This window comes from Aotus nancymaae, unplaced genomic scaffold, assembly GCF_030222135.1.
Source record: "Aotus nancymaae isolate 86718 unplaced genomic scaffold, 86718_ANA_hifiasm-v0.15.2.pri h1tg000076l, whole genome shotgun sequence".
NCBI classification, from domain to species: Eukaryota; Metazoa; Chordata; class Mammalia; order Primates; family Aotidae; genus Aotus; species Aotus nancymaae.
The window spans coordinates 22150535-22161879 of NW_026988491.1; the positions used below are offsets into that span (position 1 = coordinate 22150535).

General features: G+C 47.5%; 1 long non-coding RNA gene across 2 annotated transcripts; it reads left to right on the forward strand.

Moving 5' to 3' along the window:
* The first annotated feature begins 1685 nt into the window (after positions 1-1685).
* Positions 1686-10860, forward strand: LOC105715184 (uncharacterized). Of its 2 annotated transcripts, none has more exons than XR_010339323.1 (3): positions 1686-1711; positions 6903-6952; positions 10228-10860. It is a non-coding gene; the product is annotated as an uncharacterized LOC105715184 (long non-coding RNA). The 2 variants fall into 2 exon arrangements; XR_001106990.2 differs by lacking the exon at positions 1686-1711 and adding an exon at positions 3797-3943.
* Positions 10861-11345: the final 485 nt, after the last annotated feature.

Consider the following 11345-nt stretch of genomic DNA (forward strand, 5'->3'; position numbering starts at 1 on the left):
TCATGGAGAAAATAAAATGGATTAGTCTCAGAATAACCTTCTGAAGAACTGAAAAGTATTAATGAAATTAAAATTCACAAATCATGGAAATGTTTCTGAAATAAGTATCATCTAACCCATGCTTTAGGGACTATGAGAACTGGAGAGGTAAAATGACTTGTCTGTATGCACAGGGCAGGCAAAACCTAAAACTGAGGTCCCCGCTCTGTCAGCAGACGTCGGGATAACTATTAATAGTAGCAAAACTCCTACTACCAACAGCTCATCCTCATCCCCGTGGCATACAGCACAGGTTCCTTTAGGTCCCTGATGTACTAGGCACTCATCCGTCTTTTTGACAAGGAACCAGAGTTATCATGTATTAAATTCCACATATGTAATTGACTGCCCAGCACAAATTACACCTTTTAGGAATGTCATTCTGTTGAATAGTGAGAAGCTATTCCCAGGGTGAAAAACACCAAGATTTGTTATTACAGACACACAGAGATTGGAAAACAAATACTGTGAAATTAAGTGTCTCAGATGGTTTAAGCACGACAAAGATGATACTAGAAATCTCATTCATGGTCATCCAAATCTCCATCTTCAGTGGAATCCAGAAAAGAGCAAATAGCTAGGTACAAACTCAAGTTACCTCTGATTGAACTAAATTGGCTATCCTGAACAGTGAACCCATGGGAGGTATTTATGAAATACTTGGAAACTTTTCATACTGTGTTTGGTAACTTTGAAAAGCAGATGATATGGCGAGCACTGCTCTAGGTCAACTTAGGGATTTTCTCCCATGGGCTTGAAGATGTGGCCATCTGCAGTCTGGCCAGGGCCCTGGAAATTGGCATCTACTGTAAACGACTCATGGGCCAAGGCACGTGGGAGCCCATAGGATGGACGGAAATGAGAAGGGGAGGCAGAGAACCTGCCTCCTGGTGTTCACGCCCCTTGTACAATCCCTTCCTCTTGAATGTGAGGCAAATAGAATGGACCAGCAAATAGAATATGGCAAAAGCAATGGAATGCCACTCCCACAATTATAAGACAGTTATATAAGACTCCATCTTATCTTTAAACCAGACATTTTCTTTGCTGGCTTGATGATCTTAGTAATCTTGCTAGGGAAACCCATGTGGCAAGGAGCTGCAGGTGGCCTCTAGAAACTGTGGGTATCCTTGAGGAGCTATGGGTGGCCTCTAGGAGCTGTGGGTATCCTTGAGGAGCTGTGGGTGGCCTCTAGAAACTGTGGGTATCCTTGAGGAGCTGCGGGTGGCCTCTAGGAGCTGTGGGTATCCTTGAGGAGCTGTGGGTGGCCTCTAGGAGCTGTGGGTATCCTTGAGGAGCTGCGGGTGGCCTCTAGGAGCTGTGGGTATCCTTGAGGAGCTGCGGGTGGCCTCTAGGAGCTGTGGGTATCCTTGAGGAGCTGCGGGTGGCCTCTAGGAGCTGTGGGTATCCTTGAGGAGCTGCGGGTGGCCTCTAGGAGCTGCATGTGATCTCTGAGAGGTATGCGTGGCCTTGGGAGGTGCAGGGGGCCTCCAGGAGCTGTGGGTGGTCTCTAAGAGCTGCTGCGGGTGGGGGGGGGCTCCAGGAGCTGCAGGGGGCCTCCAGCTTACAGCAAGCAAGAAGCCAGACCTTCAATCCTATAATCACAAGAAACGGAACCTGCCAGTGTTCTGAAGGAGGTTGAAAGCAGGTTCTCCACTGTCCCGGCCTCCAGGTGAGTCCCAGCTCTGACTGATACATAGGTTGCAGTGTTTTGAGATTCTAAGCAGTCATCACTCAGTTCAGCCACTCCTGGACTCCTGACCCAGGGAACCTGTCGGATGGTGAGTGTTGCTGTTGAAGTCATCAAGGTCATGGTGGCGGTGATGATGCAGCCACAGGTTGTTAATACAAAGGGGAAGAGAATCAGGAGACCCAGTGAGTAAGGGAAGGGTGGGGCAGGGCAGACCAGCCTCCTTTTTGGCCGTGCCTGTTACTTTGGTTTCACTGTCAGTGAGATGAGAATTTTGAGCAGAGGAGTGACATGATCTGATGTCCACGTGTTAAGAAACTCTGTGGCTCTATGGCAGGGTGGGGCTCAGTAACTGGGAAAGAAATACTGGGATTCCGGATCTACCGTGAAGGGCGGGTTGAGGGTGTTTGGAGGATGCCTTGGTTTGTGGGATGTGAGTTAAAGGAAAGTTGTAGTTGACTCTGGGGTTTTCGGTGTGAGCCACTAGATGGATAGATGGGGTGCCTTCTGCTGCAGTGAGGTGGTTTTGAGAGATAGGAGCTGACAGTCCTATGTGGGGCATACATGGCCATCAGTCATCCCAGTGGAGATGACAGCCAGGCAGACCCACTGTCAGGACTCTGCAGTTCCAAGGGGCGGTCTGGACTGCAGATGATCTGGGGTCCCCGAAGTAGAGATGTCACGTAAAGACAAGGTGCAGTCAGTGCATGGGGATGTGCAGCTGTGAGCATGAAGGTGGATCCTGAGTTCCTTGGATGACCTTGAGGAAGGCGGAACATGCTGACACCACAAATAGTTGGACACAGGGGGCCTCATGTGCATCCCATTTGTGCTGCTTGGTTTTGGTGTGGGTGGTTTGGAGGTGTGGGCTCCATGGACTGTGATCCTTGAAAATTCTGGCTTCAGTTTTGCTCACCAGATATCACTCCTGTCCTCGCCATGACCCTCCCTTCCCAGGAGCACTATTTAAGTGAGAAGCTGGGAGCTCATAGGTTGGTAATAAAGTAGGGGGTGTCACTCTTAAGCAAAAGAAGAGAAAAATAAACACAGAAAAGGTCCTCTTTGCCCCAAGTGCTTTTCATGCATTAAATCTAAGGAGACATGTGTCTTTAAATCTGGATCCTCAAATCAATCACTTGCTGCCAACATGCGTCTGTGTTCAAAGTCAGTTACCGTCCGATGCTTCTGAAAATAGACCTGTGCTGACCAATCATGACTGTTACATAAGATTTAGTACTGACTTAAGCCTGCAGTAACCAGGAATGTGACGTGACAGGCTGGAATGGAGCAACTCCTAGTGATGGATTTCCAGCCAAATGAGAGGTGACTCTCTGGGTACACAGAGAGCACACCTCAGCAGGCAGAGCCCTACTCTGGGGAGAGCTGGTGGCATGGATGCACAGAGCTTCATGGGGCTCACACGAGTCCTCCTGAGCAGACACCGGGAAGCCTGCTCGTCTCATCACAGCTTTGAAGTGGGCTGTGCCCAGTCAGAAGCAAGGCCAGCAGCAGTAAACCAGGAGAGAGCAGAAAGCCCCTACCAGAGTCCAGCCTGGTGGGTCCATTGGCCCCAGCCAATGGCTCTCCCCAGCCACGTCCTGTCCAGGACCATGCCAGGGTTTTAGGGCGATTCCCTCCTTCCGTCCATGGGGACGTTGTTAGGATCGGGAAGGAAGTTAGTCCCATGCTCCTTGCTGACCAGAGGAAGAGACAACATTCTCCCAAATGTGGTAGGAAGCCCTAGAAGGGCACCCTCACAGCCTCTAGCAGGTAGCGCCCCGGCCAGCCTCCTTCTGCAGAGACTTCCCTGTCCTTGTGCCAGGCTTGGCACTGACCAAGGCAGGTGGGACAGAACCACCCTGGGCCATGCTGCAGAATTTGACACCGAACATCCCAGTCCTGTTGGGTCAGCCAGCCCTGAGTTCTCAGCCCTGACCACTGCACCTCCCCAGCAGTGCCCCTCATGTCTTCTGCCAGCAGTTGCCAGCGGGATCTGTCTCAAGTGCAGCTCAGATTACTGTGCTCTGCCTAATGGCCTCACTTCTCCTGTGTCAGGTCCTGAATGCCTTGCCTTCTCCTTAGGCAGAACACTGATCCATTCCTGCTCACCTTGGAGGCCTCAGGGTGCACGTCTCCATCTTCATCTTCATCTTCATCATCTTCTTCATCTTCATCTTCATGGTCCACATCCAGCCACCTGGTTTACCAGAGCAGGTAACCATCCCTGAATGAGTCCTGCCCTCTCCTGCTGTCTGTAATTACTGAATGACCCCAAGTGGGTCGGTTGACATCTTTGGGTCTGAGTTACCTCTTTTTCTGCTGGGGATGATTGACAGTGTGTACCTTCCAGGGTTGTTTTATGATATGAATTGGAAATAATGACTGTAAATGCTGTTCAGCCTAGTGCTTGGGCAGATCGTAGGTACTCAGTGAAAGGGGGTCATTACTGTGGGCTGCTTTGCCCCCATCTCTGCTGTATATGGCTGCCTCTTTATTTGTACTTTAGGACTTGGCTTAGAAGGCTCCTCCTGCAGGGAGCCTTCTCTGGTTTCATGAGACTGAAGTGGGCTTCTCTCATGGCCTTTGCACTTCTCTCTTGTGTAGTTTAGGTGACGTGGTGTCGTGATTATTCACTAACAGATCAGTCTTCTCACCACAGGAGGCTGGAGGGCAGGAGCCATTCCTTTAAACACTCAGTGCAGCTCGCCGATCAGTCACAAAATGCATGTTTGTTGAGTGACTGAAAGAAACACAGCCAGCTCTTTCTGCTTGGACGGGTTGCTCCCTGGCTGACCTTTCCCCTGTGACACGACCTCTGAGGATTTATGCTGAGCTTCAGATGTACAGGACAGCTCACCTGGTTCCCATCAGTGTGAGGGAGGTTGTTTACTGAGACTGTCTTAGAAGGGGATTCTCTGAGTGGACAGAGTTGTGGACCTAGTTTGGACGTTTCCTTCATTCATTCAGTGATCCTCTGCGGAATGTAAGATTTGAGTCAGTGAGTGCCCAGCACAAAGTGAGTATCCAGTGGGTTTTGACTGGGTCTACTTCATTCCTGCTTTGATACTCTTCCTTTTTATTTGTTGTTGTTGAGTTTGTATCAGTTGGGCACTGCTGTGTAACAAACCACCCAGAACTTCAGTGGCTCAACACAACCCCCATTTGTTATTTCTCGTGTCTATGGGCCAACTAAGTGGTCCTCCTATGTTACTGGACCTTGGATAATTTTGGCAAGGCTCTCTGTGTCTCTGTGGTCTGTTGGTAGGTGGCTGGGGGCTGCAGGGTTTAGGGTGGGCTTGGCTGGTCTGGCTCAGCTCTGCCCTGGGTGGCCTGTCACCCCCCTGCAGGCCAGCGCGGGCTTGCTCTCCTTCAGGTTCTAAGAGACACAGAGCAAGTGAGGCCTGGGCTGGAGACTGCATGGCCAAGGTACTGTAATCGTCAAGCCGGTTCAGACCCAAGACGGTTCCATGCCTTCATGAGAGCAGCTGGCATGTCACATTGTGAGGAGGATGGGCAAAGGGGGCGTGGAGAACTGGGGCCATTTTCCAGCTGGTCTGCCACCATCACCGTCATGATCCACCAGGTATTGAGCTTGTGCCTGGTGCAGGCAGGTCTTCCTCTTGCGTCGTGGCCCCTAGCCCTCACGTGATTCCCTGCTGGGCTAGACCTCTTCAGAGGGCAGGGCCTGAGTCTCACTTCGTGGACTAAAGAACTGGACGATGAGGGTTGCTCAGCTGCACTCATGAGTGGAGGCTCTGCTTCCCCAGGCGTGCGCCCTGACCCTGTGCCTTCCCATCTGGGCACCCTCTCGCCTGCCTTCCTGTGATGCTCCCAGCATCCCTAGACCTTCCAGCCCCCACCACCCAGAGGGAGGGTGGAGCTCCTGGTCCCTCATGCCCTGGTTAAGAGCCGGTATCTCCAGCAGCAGAATACAGCGAGTGCCACACATTGAGTGCATGTCTGGTGGGTGCCCAGTGCCAGGGAGCTCAGCTGTGCCTCAAGGATTCTTGATCCTGGGCTGACTCGTTCAGCATGGGATCCCCACAGCTCTGCTCATCCCCCGTCTGACTCTTTTCCCACAGCTCCGCATTCCAGAGGTGCCGTCACCATCTCTCTGGATTCAGCCTTCAGGGTTCAGCAAGATCCCCACACCCAACCCCTTCTCTGGTTGTTGCCCCCATCGCTCCTCTGCCCCAAAGTCTATAAAGCTGCATCACTCTCTAAGAAAGCCCCAGAGGCCCACGAGGATGGCTCAGCCCCGCTCGGTGGCCTGGTGCCTCTACTTTCACCCCCTCTAGCCACCGTGCCAGCCTTGCCCGCTGCTCCAACTCCACTCCCTGCTTTCCCATGGACACGCCGGGGATCTCCCTGCCTCATCACCTCTGGACTGGCAGCTCCCTGGGTTGGGAGGGAGACCTCTCTGAGGGATACCCACCTTACGTTTTCAGTGACACTTCCCTCACAATTCCCTCTACCCCTGTTTTTTTGGCCTTTAAAAAAATGAGACATAATTCATAGACTATAAAATTCACCCTGCTGCAGTGCACACTTTGGTGGGTTTCAGCGGACCCACAGGGCTGTGCAGCTGTCACCTCTAAGTCCAGAACATTCCTATCGCCCCAGAAAGGAAACCTGTTCTCGTTAGTAGCGTCTATCCGTTTTCCTCTCCCCCATAATCCTGGCAACCATGAACCCACTTTGTCTCCATGGATTTGCCTCTTGGTGACATTTCACATAAGTGGTCTGGCTTTTTCCACTCAGTATCCGGCTCTTAAGGTTCATCCAGGTTGTAGCAGGTGTCAGTGCTTCCTGTTTCTGGCTAATATTCCGTTGTGATTTAAGGGAACATGAATATACAACATTTTATTGATTCATTCCTCCATTGATGGACATTGGGTTGCACCCACTTTTGGGGTATTATGAATAATGCTGTTATCCGTTTGTATACATATTTTTGTTTGAGCATAGGTTTTCAATATCTCTGTGTATATAGTAGTGTGACATCTGGGTCGTGTGACAACTATGTGTTTGATATTGTCATGAAGTTTCCACGGAGGCTGCACCATTTTCCCATTCCCACCGACAGAGTGGGGGAACTCCAGTGTCTTCACGATTTGTCAGCGCCTGCTATCTTCTGGATTTGTTTATTTACTTATTGTCATCATCCTAACAGGCATGAAGTGGTGTCTCATTGCAGCCTCGATGTCCAGTCCATCTAAACTGGTAAGCTTACTAACCCCCTTCCCAAATCTTTAAACCACTGTCACCTTCTGACTTTGTTCATCTGTCCATCTATCCATCTGCACACACATGCACACTGTATACACAGACTGCACACACTATACACACACTGTATACATATGCACACTGTATACACTCACACTGCACACACATACACACTATATACACATGCACACACACTTTGCACTGTACACACTTATATACCATATACACACACTGCACACACATACACACTATACACACACTGTAAACACACTGCATACACGTACTGCACACACTTATACACCATATACACACACTGCACACATACACTGTACACACTGTACACACATACACACACTGCATAAACACTACACGCATGCACTGTATACACTGTACACACTTATACACTATATACACATGCACACTGTATACACACTGTGCATATGCACACTGCACACATATAATGCACACTACACACTTTACATGGTACACACTGCACACATATACTGTATGCAACTATACACACTGACACTGCACACACATACACAATGCACACACTTTACACTGTACACACTTATACACCACATACACATTGCATACACAGACTGCACACACACTATATACACATGCACACTGTATACACTGTACACACATATACAAACACTACACACACTGTACACACATGCACACTGTATACACACACTGTACACACTATACACACACTGTAAACACACTACATACACACTTTACATATATAATGCGCACACACTGTACACACTTATACACCACATACACACACTGCACATGCATACACCTTGCACACATACACTATACAAACTGTACACACATACTGTATACACATGCACACTGCACACACACACTGTACTCACACTATACACACTGACACTGCACACATACACACTACACATGACACTATACACATTCACAATGTATACACACAGTGCACGCACACACACTTTACACTGTACACACTTATACACCATATACACAAACACTGCACACATACACACTATACACATGCTGCATACACAAATACACTATACACACACTATATACACATGCACACTGTATGCACTATACCCACACACCATATACACACACACTGTAAACACATACACTGCACACATATACACACCTGCATACACATACTCTACACACATGCACACTGTATACTGTACCCACACACCATATACACACTGTAAACACATACACTGCACACATGTACACACCTGCATACACATACTCTACACACATGCACACTGTATACACTTATACACCATATACACAAACACACTGTGCATACACACATTGCACACACATATGCACTATATACACAGGCACACTGTATATACACACATACACACTGTACGCACACTGCACACACATACACACTGCACACACATACACTATACACACTGTACATGCAGACTGTATATGCTGTACATACTTATACACCATATACACAAACGCACTGCACACACATACTGCACATGCATACACATTTGCACACATATGCACTGTATACACATATACACAGCACACATATACACTATACACACTGTATACACATACACTGCACACACACTTTACACGTACACCATATAAACACACTACACACACTGTAAACACTACACACTGTATACATATGCACACTGTATACACACTGCACATGCATACACATTGCACACAGATACACACTGTACACACACTATACACTTACCATATATACATACACACTGCATACACACACTGCACACACATAATGCACACACACTGTATACACTACACTGTACACACTTATACACAAACACTGCACATACACTGCACATGCATACACATTGGACACACTGTATACATACTACACACACACTGTACACACATATACTGTAATACACCATATACACAAAACACTGCACACCCATACACATTGCACACACACTTTACACTGTACACACTTATACACCAACACTATATATACGCTGTAAACACTGCACACACATACACCGTGCACACTATGCACACTGCACACACGTATACTGTATACACATATACACTGCTCACAGATACTGTATACGCTTATACCTTGAATACATATATACACTGTACACACATGCACACTGTAGACACAGACTATACACACACTATATACACATGCACACTGTACACACCTACACACTATGCACACACTATGCACACATATACACACTACACATGCACACTGTATACACATACACTGCACACACACTATACACACTGCACACACACTATACACATTGCATGCACACACTGCACACTATATACACATGCACACCATATACACACACTGCACATGCATACACATTGCACATACATGCACTGTATACACATACACACCACACATACTATATACACATGCACACTGTATTACACACACTATACATACATACACACTGTATATACACATTTCACACACACTGCATACACTGTACACATATGCACACACACTATACACACTATATACACAAACACTGCACATGCATAGACACTGCACATGCATATACATTGCACACACATACACTATAACACTGTATACACATAAACACTGCACATACTATATACACATGTACACTGCATACACACAATGCACACACATACACACTATACACATACTGCACACACACTGAACACTGCACAGACGCTGCACACACATACACATTGCACACACATACTGTACACACTTATACACCATATACACAAACACACTGCATACACATAGACACTGCACATGCATACACACTGTACACACTTATACACCAACACTATACACACATACACACTGCACACATGTATACTGTATACACATATACACTGCTCACAGATACTGTATACACTTATACCTTGAATACATATATACACTGTACACACATATGCACTGCAGACACACTGCACACACATATGCACTGCACACACACTACACACACGTATACATTGCTCACCTACCCGCTAGGTGCTTGGGTCATCATTGTCTCCTGCCAGCCTGCAAAGCTCCTGCTTCTCCTTTAAGGAACATCTGCTCTGGCCATGCCTTGACGAAGTGGGGACCTGACCACCCAGAAGGGATGACCCCATGATAAATGAGGTAGCCCAGGATTGATACACTGCACACATACACACTGTAGCTGTGCATCGTGATACATCAGGAATGTGTTTCTCTGGCCCCTCTCCACCTTGACCATCCCATGCCACATTTCTCCACCTTGCATTCCACATTCCAGCCCGTCAGAACCACCACCAGTTTCGTCATCCACCATTGAAGTGTGAAGATGCCCACCCTGTGCTTGGCTCATCATTGCCCCTGCCAGCCTGCAAAGCTCCTGCTTCTCCTTTAAGGAACATCTGCTCTGACCATGCCTCGATAAAGTGGGGACCTGACCACCAAGAAAGGAGGATGAAGGAGGACAGCTTTATCCATTATCTGTGGCCCAGTCCTATGGGGATGAAGTGCTGGCAGGGTTGCAGTAGGAACCCCGATCTTACCTTGGTCTTTGAGCTCTTGTCGGTGAAAGAGGTCAGCACATACCCGTTGAATCCAGGCAGGTGTTCAAGAGTGGGCAGGTCAGCCTGAAATGATGGGTATGTTTTGCAGAAACCAAAAGGCATTCCTGTTGAGAAATGCCTAAGGTGGGAGAGGCATGGGGCGAGCTGCAGGTGGTTGGAGGCTCTTGGGGAGAAGGTGTGGGCTAGCCAGGTTCGGGAGGGCAGGGCACGAGGTTGGAGGACGCACGCCATTGATCTCGCAGATGTGTGTTCTGAGCTCAGGCCCCACGCACATGGCCTCCCAGTTGACACTTTCCTATTTCAACATGAATATTTCAATAAAGCAGAAACTTTCATTTTTCTTTCTTTTTAAAATCAAATCCATCTCTTGTGATTTATTGATTTTTCTTAAAAGTAAATCCATTTTTTGTTTCTCACAGTTTATTACCAGACACTGGCATCTGGAACACACTGAGCAAGAATTCTGTTGAAAGTATTTAAAAGTATTTTCAAATCAAATCAATAAAACTACATGGACATATTTTTCAATGTTACAAAGAACAAATGTGGAGAAATTCATCAAAACATGCTGTTTGACACCACCAAGTAGAACAGCACAGCTTTGATTTGAACAGATGTTCTAAACCATGAGGACTGTGCAAGAGAAGCTTAGGAAAAATAAGCATAAACCTCTAATACAAAAACAAGCAGACTCAGTCCTGGGTCTGGATAAGTTGGGTTAAACACACTCCAAACGGCTACACATGGAAAAGCTGGAAGGAATACATGGGATGACTAGAACTCCAAAATCCAACATTCCACCAGATTCATACAGTTTACTCTGTCTCCTACCTGA